Below are 23,329 nucleotides of genomic sequence, written 5' to 3'. Positions count from 1 at the left end.
TGTCTTAGGTAATGCCGACCTCATTTCTCATCAGGTCCTTGTTTTTCTGTGGTTCATCCATCTTATCCATAGCGGGAATGTTGGCCATGAAGCCACCTACATTTCATTTAAGGATCGTATGAGTAAAAACATAATTGTAATATTTTATACTTTTAAAAATGAAAAATAAACAGCCTATATTTTAAATTCCAGATTAAAATGCCTGCTAAAACAACATAGTTTATAGATGTACTGGGTCTAAACTGTAGGTCTTTTGATTACAAGTTTCATATTTGTTTCGGCCTAAGTCAAGGAAGCTGCCTTTCTGCATACAGATATACACACACACGTACGCCCTTTTCTGGCAGAAGTCAAGATAGTACAAAACTTTGAAGTACCTGAGATCTTCTTACGAATTCTTGTTTCTGGGCCTAAAGGGCTTCTTTCTGTAGAGTGGTATGCACACCTACCTACTCCAAAAAACAGCTATATTCTTTTTTGTGGTCAAAGTTTCATTTGCTTATTCCATAAACTTTTATGTCCTTCAGAGCACCAAGCACAGTGCCATAAACAGAATCTATTTTGAACACTCATCAAAATCTGGTCCAAAGGGCAAGTTAGATGTTCTCAAGGAACTTATTTCCAACATGAGCTTTAAATGTTAAAGTTATTCTGCTTTCAAGCTTGACATTTGAAAGTACTTTTGTTTTCTTTCTTTCTTTCTTTTTTTTATGGGGCAAAATATAATGTATATACATAAAATGTACAGATCATAAATGTGCAGCCAAAAGGTGGTTATCAGTTGAATGCCCACTTAAGGCCTGGAACATCGCCCGGACCCCAAATAGCTGCTCATGTAGATCCAGTCACCACAGTCATCATGTGACTTCTGACACCCCAGATCAGCTTTGCCTGCTTTTAAATTTACACAAGCGGGAGCATACAATATAATTTTCTTTTAAAGTTTTTTTTTTTTGGGGGGGGGCGTTGCTCTAGGGTATATGAACTCGCTGCAGAGAGGCAGAGAGACATAGAGAGAGGGAAACTGAGAAATCGCCCCCCCGGGGGGATGGTCACAGTACAATCCCTCTCCTCCATTCTCCTCTTAGGGTTTGAGGCATGCATGCACATGTGCCTGGCATGATTTTTAAGCCACCAGCCCCAGGACTCGTACCACAGTGAACTATGTGGGAGTCCAGGGCCTTAACCACCTACCACCTGCTGGTCTATGCTGGCTTTTTTGATTCTACATATAGTCACAAAATTCAGCCATGCTGTAATATGTAGCTGTAGTCTGTTCATCTTTCGCTTCATGATATTTTACCGCGTCAGGACTCTGCCTTTACACATCCCACTGTTGATGGCGATGGTGACTACTGTCAGCTTCTCCCTGTTCTGAATAATGCTGCCTGTAATTCTGATACATTAAAACTACTATTGGGGAAATAGTTCTCCATAACGAGGTGTTAGTGTGTGAACTCTTACCATGGACACATGTTGCTTTAGTATTCTGAGTTTAAGGAACTCTGGGATGCAGAGAACAGGCCCTGGATGATGAGGAAGCGGGTGGTGACTGGCTGCCTTGTCCGGACCACACAACGGCACTGCACACCGTCTTTGTGATATGCCAACGTCAGATGTGAGGGGTCTTCTGGAACTCTATGTAAAATATGTACTTGAAAAACTTAGGGATGGATTCTAATTGTTTTGATACCAAAATAAACTCAAAAGTTTACTCCATGAACTTTTTAAAAAGTTTATATATTTATTCTTCCATGAATAAGAGAGCGAGAGCACACTCCAACAGGGTCTGGATGATGCAATCCACTCCCTGTTCCAGCCAGCCCGGAGCTTGGGCTCAGGTGTGCCTCGCAGACTCTGTGAGGTTCCTAGATGGGAACCAGAACCTTCTCATGTGGGTCAGCCTTGCAGAGCATTGTGTTTTACCACGATGCCACCATCTGGTCCTCCATGAACTTTATTTATTTTAAATTTAATTTTTAAAATTCACAATTTCCAGATGGCATGTGTGCTCACTATGCGCACATGTGAAAGAGAAACAGAGAGAGAGAGAGAGAGAAAGAGAAGACGCCCCCCCACCACTGGGGCATGGTCATGCCACAACTCTTTCTCCCCCACTCCCCCATTCTGCCAAGATCTGGAGTGCACACGTGTGCCCACACGCACCACACGACATGGAAGCTGGAATTGGAATCATAATTGGCACGTGGGATCCGGCTCCCAATGCGTTGCGCTTAACCGCTCTGCGATGGGGCTGGCCACCCACAAACTTCCTGAAGTTCCCTCATATGACCATACCTTAGAGATTGTAAAAATTAAACTCAAAGATTTAAGAAATGTTGCCAGGCTTTTAGAACTCATCAAGGGCACCTATTCTCACCGGATTTTTTAGGTCTGATTAAAAACAGGCCACTCTGCAATCTTTTCTCCATCACAGGGATTCCCAAGCCTGTTCTGAGTGCAGAGGGCTCGTAATCCGTGGGCCACACAGGCTGTCACCACAGCCCTGCACCGTGGTGAGCGAGCACACGCACAGAGAGAGGCCGGTGAAGAGCGTGCTGTGTTCCAGCGAAGCCTTATTCAGACACACGGGAGGCAGGGTGGATTTGGTGGCCAGCCGCGGCCTCTGGCCTGTCCTCGAGGGTGGTGGGTAGGAGCTGCCAGGACACAGCCCGTGTTCACGTGGGTGCAGCCTGAGCACCAGCCATGGAGAACGCCGTGGGAGCGTCTGGCCAGCACTGCTCAGTGACCAGGCACTTGATCCTTGTCAGTACTTCTTAAAAAGGATATTTTAAGGGCTGGTGAAGAGGGGGAGGAGCCGCCATTGCCCTACTGAGCTGGGAACTCTGTGTCCCAGCACCCTGTCAGTGGCTTTTGAAGGACCACAATACTGAACACATACCTAGGGCAGCCAGCGTGGGTCTTTGCAGTCAGCAAGAAAGGGCTTGGTAGGAGCAAGGTGCTGCCTTTCTCTTTGGGTGTGAGAAAACCAGCGAGCATCTGACTTCTCTTTTTACCAGTTGTGATTCAGGACAGTCCTTCTGAGCAAAACAAGCAGGGCCAGCCCTCCCAGGGAGCTGGAGTGAGCACATTGTTCTCAGTGACAAAAGCAGGCTCAGAGGGAGGGCCGCGGGCCTGCTGGGCAGGACTGGCACTGCCCAGAAAGGCCATCAGGCTCCCCAGGGAGATGAGGCAGCCCTCCAGGGGGAGCCCACCTTCAGGCTGGCTTCCTGTCCGATGGCCTCTCCGCAGCCAGAATGCCGTGGTGCTGGGTGCTGAGTTGTTTTCAAAAGCAGGCGTGCCAGGGCTGCTTCTTTCCTCTTCACAGCTGCTCATTTCAGAGACTGAAAGCTCCTGTGAGTGAGGGGGAAATGCCTCCACCTGGGGAATCTGTGGTTTAGGAGGTCTTTGGGAGATTTCTGTCGTAATAGCATCAGAAACAAAGTACTAGATAATGCCAGAGGCCAACGCTGACTCGGCGACGCACAGGCACAGGATCGGATGTGAGGCTCGTGTCCGGCAGGTTCCCTTCTAAAAGGAAAGCAGACAGGATGGAGGCGTGTCCAGGTACATGGATATGTTTGCATACATTTTTATAGTGGGAAGTTTTACAAATTGAATTGCGTTCTCCAAAATTCATAAAGTTTAAGTCCTAACCCCTAGTGCTTCAAAATGTGACCTTGTTTGGAAAAGGGGTCATTTATTTGGAGGAAGTCCGTGGAGCAGGGTGGTACTAATTCAGTACTGCCGGTTCTTTGTGAGCAGGTGCGTGCACACAGGGAGAGTGCCAGGTGGACAAGAGGGAAGATACAAGGCTGACAGTGCTACAGGCCAAGAAGCACTGGAGATGGCTGACAACCCCCAGAACAGACTCCCTCCTGGCCTGCTGACAACTTCACCTCGGACTGGCAGCCCTAAGGCTGGAAATAGTGCCTTTCTGTTGTTGCGGTCTCCCAGAGCACAGCGTGCCATGGCGCAGTTTGGTAAAGAGTCGGGGGTGCGCTGTATGTCCCGTGTCCTCTGTTACATGTGTTTGTACACCGGTATGATTGTATGCATGCATGTGTACCATACACATGTGTACACTTACTGAGTGTGTTTCCGAATATGTAAAGAATCTGGATGTGGCCTCAGCCACACCCCAAAGTCCTTGCCGGCCTCCAGGCTCAGAGCTCAGGAGCAGCCAGCTCCGTCTCTTCCTGCTTCCTGCTGGGAGCCCAACCCTCACGTCCATGCCTGCTTTCCATCCACCCACCGCTCTGGAACCCTGGGTGACATGACTGGGGCACTCACCTTGTTCTGTTCCACGGTTTCCTGGAACTCCCCTGACCACTCTATCCCTGAAGACTTGAGTGCTTAATCTCAGTCCAAAGCATAGTTCAGATTCCTAAGGCAGAGGTAACTAGTCACTGGAGAGGGACTTGGGCAGCTGTGAAGGGCAGGTGGATGGGGGCTGGCTGTGTTGCATGGAGCATGGAGGGCCGGCCGGGTGGTCGTGAGCCAGTCGCCTCTGCTTGTGTGACGGTGCGATCACAGACAGCCCAGTGCAGATGCAGCCTCACGGCCCTAGTGAGTGTGTTTCCACGTCTGAGAAGCCCAGGAAGAGGTTTGGTCACTGGGGTCTTGATATGTGTGTGGACTCGTTTTCCTTTGCAGCTTTAGAAAACCTTTCTGCTGTGTTTGAACATTTGAAACAAAACCCACCTGAACATCTAAAACCTTAACATGGGACTCGCTTCTTCTTCATGGTTGCTGCTCCTCAAAGTTGGGTGTGGTGATTTTTATATTTTGCTTCAAAGCAAAGGAGGAAATAACCCAGTGTGCTCAGAGCCAGGAACACATCACATGCAGTCACGGTTTAACTATGCACGAGAGACTGTGCTCCAAGTCTGGCCGCCCAGGATGTCTACCCCCGTGTGAAGGACCTCGTGGTGGGAAGATGCTCCACGTTATACTGACCTGTGATTTCAGTCATAGCGTTGAGAAGTAGCTGGAGCATTCTGGAAGCCTGGGGTCTGCCCTTCCTGGCAGCAACAGAAAAGGAGAGAAGCTGGCATGTCGCCCAGGCCAGTTCCTCGCACAAGAAGGTGGAGATGTGTACCCTGGAAGGAAGGGCCCCACTGGGCCTGCAGACGGGGAAGCAGCAAGGCTGATTCCTGGAGCTCTGTTGTCTCTAGCCTCCTCCTCCCTGCCTCGTTCTGAACAACTGGTCCTTTTCTTCTCGTCTTCTGGTCCAGGAGGCTCTGTACTCCCATTCGCCCTGAGCCTTGGTGGGAAGCACACTTCGGGGTCAGGGACTGACCTGCTGTCCCCACCTACGTGCTCCTCACGTGGCTGAGTGTCCTGCCAACCTGACAGTCACATCTCACTGGGCTCCTTCTCAGCCTCAGGGCTATCTAGAGACAGGGTTCTGATGCCAGGTGGGGAGCATGGCTGCCAGGGTCAGAGACTGGCCCTGGCTGTGACCACACTCACGTCTTATTGAATTGCAGTCCCTGCAGCTTCATGGAAAGAGAACACGAGGGGATGACAGCACCATGTGCCCGGCTAGTGCCCAGGAACGGCTCATGTCCCGCGACGTTCATTTATTTATCTCGTTTCCGAACTGTGCCACCCGGCTCCGGGGGAGAAAGCTAATTGACCACCGACAAACCTGGCGTGCTGGTATTTTTTGCTGCTTGCTTGTCTGGCTTTGCTTTTCGTAAGTCAGGAGACCCCATTCCCTTTCATTCAAGAGAACTCATTTCATCAGGTTTTCTCAAGTGAGGTCCCAAAACATGACTTTCAATCAAAGTGAAATTTCATAAGAATACAGTAGGCCAGCCTGAGGCATGATGGTTAAGGCAGCTGGATCCCACATGGCTGAATGAATGATTTGAGTCTTGGTTTGAGAGGCTTGAGAAACACCCAGGCACGTGTGTGTTCACATCCAGAACCCCAGAAGGACCAGGCCACAGCAGGGAAGGGATGGCAGTGTGACCACCCCTGGAGTGCCTTCTCTCGCTCACTCTCTCTGTCTCTTGGTGAGTGTACATGCCCTCCAGCAAATTAAAAAGAAGATCAGCACTGCAACAACTTCTGGTTCCAGAGCCTTTTTTTCACCCCAGAATGAAACCCTATACCCATCAGTGCTAACTCCCGACCCCACACCTGCCTGACCCATGGCAATCTCTAACCTATTTCTGCCTTAGCTGATGTGCTCGTTCTGGACACTCCATGGAAGTGAGACAAACCATCTGTGGTCTTTGTATCTGATTTCTTTCACTCAACAGAATGTTTCCGAAACTCGCCCACGGTGCAGCATGTATCAATAGACCATTCCTTTTCATGACAAAACAGCACCCCATCATACGTGTATGTCGCTCTTTGTCTGCTCATCAGCTGATGAGCACGTGTGTGATGCACCTATCAGCTACCATGAAACTTTTTTTTTGACAGAGAGTGTATGTGCTCACCAGAGAGCGATAGAGAGACAGAGAGAGAGAGACAGAGACAGAGAGAGCTCACTTCCCAGTGCAGTGGGGTGTGGTTATGTGCAATCCTTTCTTCCTTCCATTTCTCCATTGCACCAGAATTTTGGGCATACAGGCATACATGCCTGACATGTTTTTCAGGCCGCTGGGGCCGGGACGTGAGCCACAGTCAGCCATGTTGAATCCAGGTCCCTATTGCCATGCCATAGGGCTTGCCCAAACATTTGTTTTTTTAATCCCTTTTAATTGTTAAAAATACAAAACTCACTCTCCTCAACACACAGTAGAATCCACTTTTTCTGTGGAGTCAGAGTAGAACAGCCTTTATTTCCTCAGTATCCTCTCAAAACCATCACAAGACAAGTCGGTCTGAAGGTAACTGAATTCTGTAATATCTTGCAGCAGAGGAGGCAGATGGGAATGTGGGCCTTTGGATTCTCGTCCAGGAAGGACAGTGGGTGCCCTGAAGCTCCCTCTGCAGCCGGCCCTCCCGCATGCATGCCTGGGACTCTGGCAATGCATGGCCCACATCGGGTTGTAATCGTGGCCTGACTGAGCTGCCGGATCATCTTGCATGTGAAGGTCATGACCAGCAGGGACCAGGGCATCATCAGGCAGCTGACACACATCTGTCGTTTGCACACACAGATGCTGGAGTCTGTGTTCATGGAAGGGGATGGCCGCAGGACTGGAGTGTGGAGGGCTCCTTCAAGGGAGCACCGGGCTGTGCCAAGCTACTCACATCCTTGAGGATTTGCAGCCTCAGCCCTATGTCATTGGTCTGGCTGACTATGCTGTGCCCTGCGGGAACAGAGGGTGTCACTGGCCAGGCCCCAGCACACCAATAGCACCCCTCCACAGTTGCCTCTGCACAGTTGTAGTCGTCAACAGTCTGTCCACACATTGCCCAATGTCCTGAGCAGGTGAGAGTATCCTTGCATGAGGACACAGCATATAGAAAATAGGATAGACTCAGAATTCCCCATCCCTCTACACTCAGACTCCCTGGGAAAGAGGAGGCAGCGATAGCACAAGGAAATTACAGGTGTATGAGGGTCATCTGCAGAGGAAGCAGGCCAGGAGAGACATGCTGTTCAAGTGTGTGAATTGTTTTATCTGGGGACAGAGTCTGGTCACGGCCCCACGGCTGGTCAGTCCTAATTGTCACTGCTCATTAGAAGAGCCTTTATTTGAAATCTGTTTCTGGTTTTTGTCTTCTTTGGAGAACAGTGAATGAGGTCGTGGGGATTAATGGCTACCAAAAGCTGTTCTATTCCAGTACGTCTCCAAGGAAAAGTAATTGCCAAGTGTTCTGAAAGCAGAATCCAGGATAGAGAGCGGTTACTGTGATCACACAGTCTATGTGGAAATATTTGATTACCTTTCATGTCCTTTTTTCGAAACATCTGTGGCAGGTAAGAGCCAGGTGGGGAACTCAGGTATACCAGCAGCCCGCAGGAGCCCCCAGTGCTGTCACGTGTTCATCCACCTGCTGGGTTTCTCCTCGGTGGTGGCGTGTTTCGTGGTTACCCAGGTGGGCTGGGCTTCTGCAGCTCTCCTCTGTAAAGTTGGGCTTCTGCACATGGTGGATTTGGGAGCTTCTGCTATCCACTCCTGCATTCGTTGTCCTCCTTTCACTTCAGCTTCTGTGGTTTCAGCCAGCTCAGCCCAAACTACATTCTTTTTCCAGCTTCCATTTTTCCTGGGTATAGCTGTGCTACTCACTTTCAAAAACAAGTTCTGTTCTCCCATCAGCCTTGTTTTCTCCTTCTTTTCAGAAATACTCTTTTGTTTATTTCCTTCTCTGATGTTTAAACATCACCTCTGCTCCAAGTTGTCCTACCAGCTCCCTTCTGCTCTGCCTCGTATTTGGGCTCTTAAATGTGTATGTAATCAAATTTTTAAAAATTCATCATAGGGTGTAGGCACTCACCAGAGAGATAGGGAGAGATGGGGAGGGAGAAAGCAGCCTCCAAGTAGTCACTCTGTAATCCCCTCTGCATTTCTCCATCCCATTGGGGTCTATCACATGCAAGCATGAACACAGAGTGTTTTTCAAGTTGCTGAGTCAGACTTGAATTGCAGTCAGCCATGTGGGATCTGGCTCCCTTAACCACCAGTCCATGGGACTGGCCCAGAAGATCATAATTTTTAAAAACTTTTCCTCTGTGAAGTTAAACCATAATGAAAAGTCATGTCTATATTTCTTTGTATTCACCTTTTTGTTGAGTTTGTCATAGATTCTGTAACTCTCTAGAACATTTTCTTTATCCTGTTTGATCCTAGCAACTTTTACATTTCTACTTAGTCTGGATTTCTCATGTATTCTGTGTGACATTCTTTAAAGAGTATGGAAGTACTTTAAAGGAGACCTTCGCTCTGAAACACCCCAGGTATTGACACTTTAGCTTGAATCAATGGCTCTACAACAAGAGTGTCCATCAGCCTCAAATGTAGAGTCTCTCTTTTTCTAAAGAGAAAACTTTCCTGCCCAGTCTGTCCTTTCTTCCATCGCTGGTGCAATAATCATACCAAGAAAATACACAAATATCTCCCAGCAATTCTCACATCCTCTTCTCTTTTGTTCTCATATATCCATTTTTAGGAAAAGAATAAGGAGATAAGGACAAAGAGAAGGAGAAAAGAAGAGAGTCAATACTGGCTGACCTGCAGAGAACAGTGTTTAGTCCAGACGGCCAGTCAGACTTCTTGCATTCACTCAGAATGGCAGTGGTGGCTTCCTGGAGCCTGTGGAGAAGGACTGGTGCATCCAGAGGCATCTACTTACCAGTTGGTGATGTTCGCACCAGTGTTGGGTGTGGAGTGCTGGTGGGCCTGCCAGGATCCAGTCTCCCGGCTCAGTCCAACTTTTGTTGGCTTCTTCTTTGGGGTTTTTAATGACTCAATTATGTAACTGGTTCCTGATACATTTACTCTTCTGTACTTTGATGCTAAAAGGAGAAATATTTTTAAATGCTTGTATTTTGTAAAAAGACCTTGGTGAGGAAATGACTGGTAGTCCCTGAGCTGCATGATGCGTTTCAGAATCAGAAAAATTTAAAGCTGAGAGATTTTATTGCTTTTCATATTCTGCAAAGCAATGGCCTTGCCTTCCTTTTCCCATGGGCCATTCAGCAGTCATCACTCTGAGTTTACTGCAAAGGAAGCTGTTTCCATCTCAGAAAAACTTCACAGTTCATGTGGTCTTAATGGTGTGTCAGCCACAGTGGTGGACTTTTCAGAATTGTTTCTACTCAGGGGCACAGAGGGGAAGGGCTGTCTCCCTTGCCACATGGAGCATTCTTTCTCTCTGTCATGTGCTTCCTGCCCAGTGGGCTTGAGCGAACTTTGTTTACTGTCATAATTGAGTTTGGAGACTAGTAACTATTTACACAGGGTGGTCTTACTGTTCTTCCCTATGGCAACATATCTATTCTGAAAGTAATTACTGAGAGACTATATTGCTCCATTGGAGTGTGGGTGCTGTGCTGTCATCTCAGATGTTCTTGTGAGGTTAACAGTCAAGAGGTGCACATGATGCCCCACAGCCCTTACTGGGGCATCTCATGAGGAAAGGGGTCCTCAGGCTTTTCAAAGGGAAAAGAGAGCTGACATTTTTCATCTTGGGTCCAGAGAAGGAACATTACATTTCCAATTTGCTATTAGTTTTTCTTGCCATATATGGGACCAGCAGATGACATAATGTCTACATCACGCACTCCCACGTAATCAACCGTGGTTCAAGTCTGGGACCTGGTGACTTAAAACTCACACTGGATGCACATGTGTGTGCCCAAAATCCTGAGAGGAGAATGGAGGAGAGGGATAGTGGTGTGGATATCCCCCTGTGGGGGTGATTTCTTGCTTTCTGTCTCTCTGTCTCTCTCTCCATATCTTTGACAAGCACATGTGCTCTATAGCAAAAATCTTTCCCCCCAAAATTAATAATTTCTTGACAACTTTTTAATAGATATTGATTTTTAAAATTATGTATTTATAGAACAAATTCATTTTTTATTTAAATTTATTTATTTACATTTATTCACTATACATTATTATAGCAAACAAAATGAGATTTCCCATCTGCCCTTCCCCACCCTCTTCTCACGCTATCTCTAGATCCAGAATTCTAGCTAAGCTTAACACTATCCATTAATCTTTTTAAAATCTTTTTTAAAATTACATTTCATCAGAATACACTGTATATTGGCTCAATCAAGCACATCAACGTACATGCTATCGTCAATAACTTTCCATTTCTTGTTCCTGTATATTTTGTTATTTTCCATCCTTTATTCCCTATCTCTGACCCTCTGCCTTGTCTCATCCTCCTACCACACTGTCTCTGGCATCCATGGTTTCTTTTATGCCTTTTCCCCCCATTTTATTTATTCACTAATGAACTCAATTAATCTAAATACTTTCAATAGCAAGTGCGGCTGATATGTACTTATCCATGAACACAAGTCTGACTTTAGGCATAAACCTCAGTGAGTAGAATGAACATACTATAAAGTAGCACCTAGCTGGGACTATACAGCTTACTGCAGTCATCAAATATGTAATTTTTTTTAATTTCAAGAAAAATAGTTTTTGTGTTTTTTTTCCTCCTGAAACTTTTTTCATTAATTAATTTATATTCATCCCCTAATCATCATCACAGCACACAAAAAGTGGTTTCCTATCCAGAATATACTGCATAGTGACTTAATCATGTATGTTATCATCAATAATTTTCCATTTCTAGTTTCACACATACATATATATATATATACACACACACACACGCATATATATATATGTGTGTATATGTATATATATACATTTATTTATGTATATTGACCCCTATGTCTGACCCTCTGCCCTTTCCCACCCTCTTCTCACACTATCTCTAGATCTAGAATTCTAGCTAAGCTTAACACTATCCATTAATCTTTTTAAAATCTTTTTTAAAATTACATTTCATCACAGTATACCCTTATAGAGTACAAAAAGTTTTTTTCCAGCATGAATTCAGTGCATATTAGTCAAGTCAAAGATATTAATACATTATCATCAACAGGTAACTTAATTTTTGTGTCTGATGATTTCACTTTTTTATTCCCCTTTTGGAATTAGCTATTAATTTTTAAATTGTGAAAAGAAAGGGTTTGTATTCAACGAAGTTGGAGATAGGGAAAAAAGAGATAATTACCCTGAAGAACTGACTGGGGTAAAAAGAAACCAGAGAATTTAGTAGCAGAACTTTGTTGGGAAGGAATTTGGCAACAGCTACAAAAATCTGGGAATTTCACAGGACCAGCAGTTAGCGTAATTGCTATGTTGCTGGACTCCCATGTAATCAACTGTGGTTCGAGTTCCAGACCCGGCAGCTTAAACTCACGCTGGACACATGTGTGTGCATGCCCAGGATCCCAAGAGGAGAATGGAGAAGAAGGGATTGTGGCATGGCCATTCCCCCTGGGGGGTGATTTCTGGATTTCTGTCTGTCTCTCTGGCGAGCGCACGCATGCTATAACAAAAAAACACTCTCAAAAAAAAAAATCTAGGAACTTCATATATCCTTATGCTCGATGATTCTACTGGGTTATCAGAAAAGTCGTGACACAGTTTTTGCATAGATAAAGAATAATATGTCATGACTTTTCTGACGACCCAATACTTCTAGAAAGTTATTCTGAAGAGCAACTGTGGACCAGTTCATTTATTAAGATACAGGTATCGAATCAGCCCATTGACTGGTGGCTAAGAAGGTTGGATCTTGCTGGATCTTACACAGTCTGAGGCCTAGATGTGACAACTTGAAAAATGACCAGGCCAATGTCAATGTGTGCCCAAAATCCTGAAAAGAGGGAGAAAAGGAAGAGCAGGATGTGGCAGAACCATGGCCACTGGGAGGGGTGCTTTCTCACTTCCTCCCCGTCCCCTTCTCTCTCCAGTGAGTGTACATGCCCTCTGGCAAATTAAAAAAAATAGCAAGTCTATTATTTATGGTGTTGTCAATAATAAAGAAATATTTAGGATCAGCCTCATAGCACAGTAGTTAAACACTACGCATAGGAAACTGGATCTCATACAGCCAACTATGGTTCAAATCCTAACCCTGGCAACTTGAAAAACATACCAGGACCAAAATGTTGATCAGTTAGAGAAATGGAGGAAAAAGATGGTGGGGTGATGATACCCCTTTAAAGAGTGATTTCTCTTTCTGGCAAGCCTATGTGCCCTTCACAGGGGAGGAGGGGCCCCAGTGTTGTCTAAGGCCACACCACCCTGAACACACGTGATCTCCGAAATGAAAACAAAAAAAGGAACCTAAACATAAATATCTGACTTACTGTGACATTAAGTCCTGCAAAAGTTATTTCAAGTATTAAGTAACCCCCAAAGTTTAATAAGTAGTATATGCAGCTATAGTCATCAAAACAGTGTGATGTTGATGTAAAGACATACATATAGACTAACGCAAGGAGCCTGTATCTCACATCATGTACAAAAACAAACAAAAAGGATCAACAACGTAATTATAAGCAATAAAACCATAAAACTCATGGAAGAACAGAGAGATAATTCCTTATGACCTTGGATTTGGAAAAGGATTCTTAGATATGACCCCAAAAGTATGAATAACAGAGGAAAAAACAGATAAGTTGGACTTTATCAAAATTAAAACTTCTGGGAACCAGCAGTTAGCATAATGGCTGTGTTGCTGGACTCCCACATAGTTGACCGTGGTTCACGTCCCGGACCCGGTGGCTTACAACTCACGCCGGGCACGTGTGCGTGCGTGCCCAAGATCCTAAGAGGAGAATGGAGGAGAAGGGATTGCGGCGTGACCATCCCTCCTGGGGGGTGATTTTTCGCTTTCTGTCTCTATGTCTCTGTCTGTCTGGCGAGCGCAGGCGCTCTATAGTGAAAACCGCTCAAAAAAAAAAAAAAGATATGACCCCCAAAAGTATGAATAACAGAAGAAAAAACAGAGAAGTTGGACTTTATCAAAATTAAAACTTCTGTTTATGTAAAGATATTATGAAGAAGTGAAAAGGCAAGGTAAATGGAAGAAAATATTTATAAATTACTTATTTGGTAAGGGACTTCTACTTAGAATATATAAAGAACACTAGACCTCAATAACTAAAGGATAAACAACACAATTTTTAAAAATGGACAGACTTGAGTAGACATTTCTCTAAAGAAGATGTGCAAATGATTCACAAGAAGATATCACCAGGGAAATGCAAATCAAAACCATTATGAAGTACCATTCACACTTTTTAGCATAGTTATAAGTAAAATAATAAAAAAAAATTGGAAGTATTGGCAAGGAGGTAGAGACATTCAGCTCTTGTGCATTAATGGAATGTAAAGTGGTTCAGCCTTTGTCGAAGATAGTTCAGTGCTTCCTCAAAAAGCCAAACATAGAATTACCATGTGACCCAACATTTCTACTCCTCAGCATTACTCAAAAAAATTGAAAGAAAGTTCTCAACACATCCTTGTTTGTAGTCCAAAGTACACGCCATAGCCAGATATCCCTCAGAGGACAATTAGATGAACCGTGCTAGCTGCTCCATGACATCACTCGCTATAGCGTGGAGGAGAGCGTCCATGCTACAGTGAGGGTGAGCCGACAGTGTTGTCCAGATGAGGTCTATCTAGGAGATGGAATGCAGAGTGGTGGTGGCCAGAGGCTAGAGGAACGGCGAAACTACTTCATGGTTAGAAGACTTCACTTGGGAGTGATGAAAATGTCTTGGAACCAGATGGAGGTGTGGATTGCAAAGTATACCAAACGAACCAGATTCGCTGAATTATCCACGCCAAAATGGTTAACTTTATGTTGTGTGAATTTTACATAAAACTATTTTTTCCAAAGCAGACTATATAATACCCTGCTTTCATTGAAAATGTGCACACGCATCAACACACACCTACACACCTACAGGGAAGGAGCTGGAAGACCATTCACTCATAGACGTGCTGCCAGTGGTAATACCCAGTGGTAGAAGTACAGAGTGGGAAGCAGAAGGGCACGTCCCTGGAGCTGGAGCTGGTCCCGAGGGCCTGGGCACGTTCCAGTCTGTGACACTGGCAGGTTATTGGCCTCTCTGCCTCACAGAGTTGGTGTGAGTGAAGTGAGATAATACATGTAAAACTCTCAAAGCAGGACTTAGCACATGGTTAGCTATTATTCTTAAAGGTTATTTTTCTTTTTCTTGGATGATTTGTATTTCTAAATTTTTTTAAGAGTTTTTTGTTGTTGTTGTTTTGTTATAGGGGGCATGTGCTCGCCAGACAGACAGAGACAGACAGAAAGCGAGAAATCACCCCCCAGGGGAGATGGCCACTCCGCATTCCCTTCTCCTCCATTTTCCTCTCGGGATCTTGGGCATGCACGCACACGTGCCTGGCATGAGTTTTAAGCCACCAGGTCTGGGACCCGACCCACAGTCAACTACATGGGCGCCCAGTGACATAGCCATTACGCTAACTGCTGGTCCCTATTTCTAAATTTTTGACAGTGTAGAAAGGACTTATTATAATATCTGGCAGAAGTGTGGAGGGAAAGGACCAGATTCAGACATGCCTTTGGAGTGGAGCCCTCAGCTCTGCATACCCAGGGCACAGGGGTTTGGAGTCAGAGTGGTACCAGGATAGCTGGGACACAGCTCCTACTAACGCACCAACTTTTAGTATAAATGTGCCTTGCTAAATCTTGAACAGAAATGAATGCCCAGTGAAGATTTCCATGCTTGGCCCCACCCCCTCGTTCCTCCGTTGTGATGTCAGACCCCATAATGAGGGTCTGCTGATACAGTGTCCCCTAGAAATGTCCACTTCCTCTTCCCAGCTATTACCGCAGTTCAGTACATGCTGAGGATGGATATGGAGAATGAACACGCAAGGTTCATTCTATGCATTAGAATGGAAGTTCTTGGGCCAACAAATGTCATAGTGGTTAAGGTGTTGGACTCCCACGTGGTCAACCGTGGTTCAAGTCCTAGACCCGGTGGCTTGACACTCACACTGGGCACCTGTGTGTATGTGCCCAAAATCCTGAGAGGAGAATGGAGGAGAAGGAATTGTAGCATGGCCATCCCCCCGGGGGGTAATTTTTTGCTCTCTAACTTTCCAGCAAGTACATGCACCCTATAGTAAAAAGATTTCTTAAAAAAAAGAATGAAGGCTGCACTAGACCTAGAGCAGTGGACACTTCGGTGTCTCCCCAGTTCTGAGCAAGGAGCCTTGTGCCAGGATGGTGAGAGATGAAAACTACTGAATGAGTCAGGATGACCAAGTTGAGGTCATTGGTTATCATTACCAGGCAATGGGCTTCTGATTTTATAGCTCCCATTAGACCCCCCTTTACAGGAGGACAGTCCCATGAGGGGGGAGAGCATAGATGGCCAGTGCTGGTGCTGTGGGGGGTGAGCATGGGCCTTGCAGCCAGCTGGGGGCTGCAGACCTCCTGACGCTCCATATGCTTTTGCTCAGTTTCCCTTTTCATCCTGGCCACTAGGTCATCACTACACACCGCACCCATGTCATAGGGCTGTATTTCTCATGCACTAACATCAACAGGAGGGGCCTGCAGATATCATGGCGAAGGAGCTGGCCTCCCACATGGCTAAACACAGCAGCTTGAGAATGACACCGGGTGTGTGTGTATGTGTGTGTGTGTGTGTGCGTGTGCGTGTGCGTGTGCATACATGCCCAATATCCCAAAGGGGGTTGGAAGAGAAGGGCTGCATGTGGCCATCCCACTGAGGATGTGCATTCTCACTTTCACTCCCTCTCTCTGTTTCTCTCCAATGAGTGCACACGCCCTATGGCAAAAAACAAAAACACACAGAGCAACAGGAAGTGGTTTGTTTCTGTTTTGTCCTCTCGCTTTTTGTGCCTGCTCAACGTCAATCACAATGATATGTGGAGGTCATCTTCAACAACACCCTACACATCGGGCCTTCAGCGTGCCAGCTCTTCCTGCAGACACACAGGCCATGACTTAATTTTCCGAACTCGTGTGCTCACAAGCTCTCTCCCGATGCTTAAAGACTGAATCAAGGCCGGCCAGTGGCACAGTGGTAACACACCGCTCAGTGATGCTAGATCCGCTTGGGAAGACCCTTGTTCACCCCCGGGTCTCCCCAGATACGCTTCATGCAGGCACCAACAATCTGGGCTGGCTGGGGACGGGGTGGATTACAATGGCAAGTCCCTCTGGGGATACCTCTGTCTGTCTCTCTCTCATGGAAAAAATAAAGAAATGAACAAAGACTGAATCAGTCTCATCTTTCCACAGGTGGAAATCCAGTTTTTCCAGCACCATTTGCTGAAGAGGTTTTCATTTTCCCACTGGATTGACTGGTACCCCTTGTCAAAAATCAGTAGGCTGTATGGGAATCTTATTCAGCCGTAAAAAAAAAACAACAAAACCCTGGTCTTTGACAGAAAGTGGAATAATATGGAAGATTTACTGCTGAGTGAAGCAAACCAGGCTGTGAAGGAGAGGCATTGTATGTCCCCACTTAATATATACCAAGTGTCCACACTGTATGACTGAAACTGATTGACTAAAGGATATAAAAACACAGTAAATGGATGTGAATACCAGATATAGGGTGTGTGAAAGAGTAGAGTCTGAGGAAGGACATTTAGAAGAAAAATAGAGGCAAAGCACTAATGGGACAAAGAAATGCGGTATTATCTGTTGAAGATAATTTTATAGTTTTATCAAATGGACTAGGGAGAAATGTTCACATGTTGAAATATTCACTTTGTAAGCTAAATAATGTGATTGAATGTATAAATGAAAATGAAATAAAAAAGTTTTTAAAAAAAGACTAAATCAGTCTCTCAGGCAGGAACTAAAACTCTGAATTTGACAATATTCCCAGGTAATTTTCTTTCTTTTCCTTTTTATTTTCTTTAATTTTTGGGGTTTGCTATAGGGAGCATATGCTTGCCGGAGAGAGACAGAGAGGGAAAATGAGAAATCCCCTCCCAGGAGGATGACGATGCTGCTGCAATCCCCTCTCGCTCATTCTCTCAGGATTTGGGCGTGCAAGTACATGTACCTGGTGTGATTTTGAAGCTGCCAGGTCCAGGACTCAAACGATGGACAACCACGTGGGAGTCCAGTGCCTTAACCACTGTGCTACCCGCTGCCCTTCCCCCGGGAGATTTTCATGGTCAGACAAGTCTAGGAAATGCTCACCGATGATAGTGTAACCAGCAAGCTATCTTACAACTGAGAAGTCTCTGCTTTCATGCGACCTAGTCCTGCGTGTGGACTTTCACTGTGTCTCCATCTTCTTGCTTGGCTTCCACAATTCCTTCCCTCCGAGGCCCACTAGGACTACAGGTTTACTTTTTAACATGCGTCTTCTGGGTTTGGCCACACCCCAAAGTGCAGAAGCTGGTCAACTGAAGAGGCCACTTGCTTTTACTTCCTCTTTGGTTAAGAAATAGCATCAGGAGGAGGCGTGCTCGGAGGGTATAATTCTGTCCAAGACGCAGACACTGGAGAGATTCCTGCCCCAGGTCTCTGCCCTGATGAGCCTGTCTGAGCCCACGTCAGTTCATTATCCTTATTGAAATCTGTCTGCAAGTCTCCTTTCCTGAGGCAAAGACGAACAGGCTGGGACTCTGTGGTGACTTATTTTTAGGCCGTCCAGAGGAGGCGGGGCACTCTGAAGGAAAGACCAGGTTCTGCTGTAGATGAGGTCTCTTAAAGCTGCTCGTAGCAAGGTCACTGGAACCGGAGGAGCTGACTCAGCATCATGACTAGCTGGGCTGCTGTCGAGGTGGTGTGCTGGCTGTCTGTCCTGTTTTCTGACCTCACCGCAGTGGACTGTGGCAGGGTGAAATGCCATCCTGTTCCATCAGGAGATGAAGTGTCTTTGCATGCTGGGGACGCTGCCAAGATCCCTTACTTGACTTCACGCCCTCGCTGGGGTCGGAACGCCAGCAGCAGGGGCTGCACTTTCTGCTCAGCTGTGCTTTCGTTGGAATGTGTTTGTTTGGGTGGTCTTGGTTCAGTGAAGCTGAGCTCCCTTAACATGGCTCTCCGTATGAATCGGTCCCCAGAGATGCCTGGCCCCGGCACGTGCTCCATCAGAACGAGACAAGGCATTGCAATAGGGTCCCCGTGAGGGGGGCCACGTGGCCTCTGCACACCTACAAGATTCCACGCTGTCTGCTCGTCTGTGCACTGCAGATAAGAGGTGAGTCAGGCTTCACCTATCTCCGAAAGACCGTCAGTGTCCACGCAGACAGTGGCTTGTGTGGTACTGAGTGGAGGGTGGGCGTTTAGGTACAACTTAGGCACTTGGCCATGTTGTCTGAAAAACTCTTACTGGAATTAGTTATTGCAGAATAATACGGGGGGAGGGGGAGAGGCAGTGAGGACTTGAGAAAAGGGTGAACTCTTGTAAAGTGAGGGGTGTTTGGGCCTCAAAAACAGACAAAAAATGTGGGCTTAAGTGATGATCCCCACAAACCCCAGGCCTCTCCCTCCTCTGAGCAAACCCAAACTCCAGCAGCAAAGACCACTCCCTGCTGTTTGGTTCATTCTGAGCTTCTGTGTTTCTTGCCCAAATGTGCTCTGGTTCAGTTTAGTGAAGAAAAAAAAGAAAAGAAAAGAAAAACTGCTTCCCTGGCTGGAGGCTGGAATTCTGAATGGTGATTCATTTTGGCGGAAGCGCTTATAATTAAAAACAGCCACAACAAAATGCGAGTGTTGGAACATACGAGTCCCAGATAGTTGCTGAGCCCAGGAGGCCAGCGGTAATGACAGCAGATGTGACAGCAAATTGAATTCCAGCACACGTGCCCCCGTCCAGGGCAAGCGCCCAGAATGGTTGGTTTATGGACGTGATTATAAAGTGTGGACTACCTTCCTTAGAAATGACCGAGCAGATTTAAAAGCTGCTCACTGTTGACACAAGGTAGGTGTGAGTGCCAGGGAGAAGCAGCAGTTGCCGCGGGAGTCTGGGGAAGGACAGTCCAGGGTGACTCGTGTGAGGATGGTGCCGTCAAGGTGAGCTCAAGGTGGGCACGTAGGAGCAGCATCTTGGTGACAGTGACGGTGACGCAAGCCCAGTGACAGGGGGCGGAGGAAGCTCATCGCCCTGCCTCACCACACACACACCGCCTCCAGCTGAGGTCATGGAGGCAGGGTCGGTCGGGGCGTGAAGCCATGTCTGGGCCACAGCTCAGAGAGGGGAGACAGCAGTGCCTCGAGGGGGTCCCATTTCTTCAGATGACGACCAGCAGCTCTACAACCTGGGGGCCCCTGCAGGCGCCTTAGAGCCAGAACACTTACTCCAGGACTACCACAGAAGTGTGGGAGTCTTCTCTCAGCGTCCTGGGACAGCACACTCGGAAGCTGGGCTAACACAGGGAGTGGTGGCTGGGCCGTTCCCCGTGTGTGCTTCCCGGGAAAGATACTCCGAGAGATGAGTGGTGAAGTTCAGGGCAGAGCAAAGCTGGTCAGGCTCAGAGGCTCATGCACATGCTGGCACCGAGGGCTGTCACCTCACTGCAGGCAGGGACAGTGGTGGCCCGCACAGCCATCTGTAAGAATGGCCTGGGATGTGCCCCGGTCTGCCTGTTTCCGCGGCCATGCTATCCAGCTACTTGCAGAGATTGCATTTCAGCTGCAAAGCCTGCCATGCTATCCAGCTACTTGCAGAGATTGCAGATCAGCTGCAAAGCCCCCTCTTCTCTCTATGCCTGGAGCACGTGCCAAGCCCTCTCTGATCCAGCTGAAGCTGGGTCCAGGCTGCAGTCCGAGCCACAGCTGCAGGCAGGGGCTTAGGGCCAAAGCTGGGGGCTCCTGGCTCCCTGGGCTGCCAGGTAATTGCTGACCCTGGTGCCAGTTCCTGCCAGTAAACGTGGAGGTTGGAGGCAGCTCCAGGCAGCAACTGAGCTCACGCTGGAGTCACTGTCATCTCCTCTGGGGCAGCAAAGTGCCAGCGCTGCCTCGCTCGGGCATGGCCTGCTGTCCAGGGAGGCCGGCAAGGAGGCAGGCGGGGCGCCGGACACACAGCAAGGCAGCCGCCCACAGACAGCCAAGGGCGGGGGGTGCGGCAGTGTCCGAATCCACGCCGTGCAGACCATCCAGTCTCCCTGGGCGCTGGTCTCCTTGCACGTTAAACGGGGCACTGGATGGTGGCATATTAGGGACCTCGTGACTCTGTCGGATTATTATGTATTAAATTTCCATACAGACGGAAGCAGGCTTTGCTTTCCACCAGGACAAAGGGGTGCAAACAGCATGCAGAGGTCATGGGTCAGCTGTAGACCCGGGCCAGACGTGGGGCGGGATGCTGACCTGTGCCCTGAGGAGCAGCAGTGTTTTCTGGGGAGGGCACAGGCCGGTGCCCACAGCACTGCACCCGAGACCTCCGTTTCCCGACCACACTGACGTTCCTGGGTGGGAAGTCCTCGAGGTTCTACCGCCGGTCACAGCCCGGAGATGTGTGCTCAGTGTTGGTAGCTTGTGCCCGATGGCCCAATCCACTATGCGATCAGTAAATCCACCCATCAGAGCCCATGCTCGACTGACCCCCGACCTCTGAGAGGCATTTCTGCTGACACAGGAATGGACGCAGGCACTCTTGTGCTTCCAGAACTCAAGGTCAGGACAGAGTCATTGCCCTCCCTGTCCCCTCCCATGAAGACGTGTGAGGAGAAAGCGAAGGTGGAGAGAAGTCCAGCGTGCCTCCAATTCCCCAGAACAGACCACCACCCCCATCTAGTGAGCAGATTCCTTAGCACCGACCACGTGCCAGACGCCAGACTGCCACTGGGATCAGCCTTGGGCCAGCGCACAGTATCTGTCCTGGCAGGTCTTCTATTCTAGTGAGAGGGGAGGCGAACACCGGGGACAGAACACGCCATGTGAGGCCAGCAGGTGGCGCAATGGTTCGGTCGCTGGACTCACATAGCTGACCGCAGGTTGCGTCCAGGACCCAAAGGTGTGAAGCTCATGCTCGGCGCGTGTGCGTGTGTGCCCAAGATCCTGAGAGGAGAATGGAGGAGAAGGGAGTGTGGCGTGGCCATCCCCCCTGGGGGGTGATTTCTTGCTTTCTGTCTCTCTCTGCCTGTCTCTGGCAAGCACATATGCCCTATACCAAAATTCTCTAAAACAAAACAAAACAAAAACGCATCACATGCGATGCGGTGTGGATGGTGGTCAGGAGAGAAGTAAGGCAGAGAAGGACAGTGGGTCGGAGCCATCTCACTTTGAAGAACAGGTCTGGGAACTCTGAAGGAGGGAGGGGCTGAGGGCAGGACCTGCTGCTGAGCAGGTGAGTGAGGCCAAGCGCCTAGGCACCAGGAGGGCTGGCCGGGTTGAGGCCGGCAGGGGACAGGGTGGCAAGGCAGAGGCAGAGTCGGGCGGGGAAGTCCCAGGATGGGCACTGCAGGCCACTGTGGCTCTGTGTGAGAGCGCGTGCATTCCCTCCGGGCAAGCTGAGAGACACTGACTTTACGGTGAAGGAAGGGCCTGATCCCCTTCTGTCTGAAGGCTCGCTCCTGGTGCTGGGCAGAAGTGGGTGTGGAGGCAGCGGCTGCACACGCAGGGTGAGAGGAGACAGCGGCTCGCACCAGGGAGCTGTGCTGGGGCAGGGGAGGGGATCTGGGGCACTTCAAAGGAACAGGTAGGAGGACTCACGGTGTGGCTGGCATGTGGAAGGGGGAGGTACCAGTGAGCAGTCACTCCGTGGCCTTCAGCCGGGCAGCTGAGAGGATGGGGCTGCTGGTGCTGGGAGGGTGGGAGCGGTGGGGCGGGCTACGGGGGTGCACGGGAGCTCTGCTCTGTCACAGTGGATTTCAGAGCCTGTTAGACTCACGAGGGCACACTCCAGAAAGCCAGGCGGAGGTGGGGCACGGATACTGGGCACACTAGTGACACAACGTGGGAGCCAGATGACGACAAGATGGAGGACACACTGAGGCGGGCCGAGGTGTGGGGATCAGGGGCAAGAATGGAATCTGGCAGAGCAGACTGCCGGACATCCAGAGGCAGGAGGAGAACAGCTGTGTGTTCCCGAAGCCAAGGGACAAAGGTGCTGTAAGCAGTGTGGCACGGTGTGGAGCAGAATACACAGAACTGCCCCTGGGCGTGTCCCTGGGGCCACCGACTGACCTTGGCCAGAGACCACTGGGGCTGAGGGGACAAAGCCCTGGTTTGATTCATTTCAAAGGTGAAAACTGCAGCAGCTGCTGGAGGAAACTGCAACAAAAAAGGTTATTTTCGGAACAATATGAGAAATATAGCATGTTCATTTGTTGATGGAAATGAACCAATAGGGAGAGAGAAGTCGACCATGAAGGATAGACGGGGAAATGACCTGAGCTGCCCTTGAGAAGCTGAGAGAGGGTGAGACCTGGGCAGACATCCATCCTGAGTAACAGGGAGGAAGCAGAGCGCCTGGCACAGCTGCTGCAGGTGGGCGGGCGAGGCCGAGGGAACTCGCGTAATCCTGTCTTCATCACTCCTGTTTTCTCCATGAAGCTAAAGAAGCAAAGACATCAGCTGATGTCAGAGGTGGAAGAAGCGGTGGATGCAGGTTTAAAAGAGTGGAGAGGTGCAAGAGAGTGATCTCTGGGTGCACAGCGTCGGACAGACAGTTCTCAGGGCCCGCGTGAGGTCGGTGGGTAGAATTTGGTGGGAGGAGTCAGCACGACGGGATGTTTCTGTCCAACCTCGTTTTGCTGCACAGGGGAAGGGGCAGGATGGCGGGGGACCGGGGCTTTGCCAAGCAAGGAACATGCAGAGAGGGAGAGCAAGAGAACAATGCCTTAGCTGTTGAGTATGATTCTTTAAGAAGATGAGCCGGGGAATT

The sequence above is a fragment of the Tupaia chinensis genome, unplaced genomic scaffold (genome assembly GCF_000334495.1).
Source record: "Tupaia chinensis unplaced genomic scaffold, TupChi_1.0 Scaffold146386_1, whole genome shotgun sequence".
NCBI classification, from domain to species: domain Eukaryota; kingdom Metazoa; phylum Chordata; class Mammalia; order Scandentia; family Tupaiidae; genus Tupaia; species Tupaia belangeri.
The sequence above is the reverse complement of the archived record's forward strand: the minus strand, read 5'-3'. Positions refer to the sequence as shown.